Raw genomic sequence first — 668 nt, forward strand, 5'->3', positions numbered from 1 at the left:
CGTGCGGTTAATCCACGCACGCACGCACGCACGCACACACACAAACACATACACACACACGCACGCACGCACGCACGCACACACACAAACAACATACACACACACAAACCACACACACACGCACACACACACACACAAACGCACACACACACACACGCACACACGCGCACGCACAAACACGTATGCACGCACACGCACGCACACACACGTATGCACGCACACGCACACGCATGCACACACACACGCACGCCGGCACGCACATACACGCACGCACATACACGCACGCACATACACGCACACACGCGCGAACACAGACTCACGCACGCACGCACACAGACTCACGCCGGCACGCACGCACGCACGCCCGCACATACACGCACACACGCACGCCCGCACATACCCCGCGCGGGCAAAAGAGAGAGAGAGAGAGAGAGCGAGAAAAAACGTTAATTTTTAGACAATTAAAATTTACTTAATTATTAATGAGTGATTTTGTTCGCGTGCCCCGAGCAATTAGAGTTTGATATGTCCCTCCCTCTCCCCCTTCCTCCCCCTCTCTCCCTTCCTTCCCCTTCCTCCCCTTCTCTCCCCCTCTCCCCCTTCTCCCTTCCTCCCATCCTGCTCTCCTCCTCCCCCTCCTCCCATCTCCCCCTTCTCCCGTCCTTCGC

The sequence above is a fragment of the Priapulus caudatus genome, unplaced genomic scaffold (assembly GCF_000485595.1).
Source record: "Priapulus caudatus unplaced genomic scaffold, Priapulus_caudatus-5.0.1 Scaffold2381, whole genome shotgun sequence".
Classification (NCBI taxonomy): Eukaryota; Metazoa; Priapulida; class Priapulimorpha; order Priapulimorphida; family Priapulidae; genus Priapulus; species Priapulus caudatus.